Below are 248 nucleotides of genomic sequence, written 5' to 3'. Positions count from 1 at the left end.
GCCTTCCGCCTCTTATTTGTAATGAAACAAACAAAGGTTTGGAACGCGTGTGTCCTGTCTGTGCAGATTGCTGGGACTCCTGATGTTGCCCCAGAAATGGGATTGATTCCTCGGTGTGCCACAAGCCAGCAGTGACACCCGGGAGAGAGACACCGGCTGCTCCCTCAGTGCTGGGCAGGCCTGGGTGCTGCTCCAGCACAGCCCCTGCCCTCTCCCTGCCATTACTGACATTCCTCACACAGGGACAC

This window comes from Motacilla alba, chromosome Z (assembly GCF_015832195.1).
Source record: "Motacilla alba alba isolate MOTALB_02 chromosome Z, Motacilla_alba_V1.0_pri, whole genome shotgun sequence".
Taxonomy (NCBI): domain Eukaryota; kingdom Metazoa; phylum Chordata; class Aves; order Passeriformes; family Motacillidae; genus Motacilla; species Motacilla alba.
Note: the sequence above shows the minus strand (reverse complement) of the source record.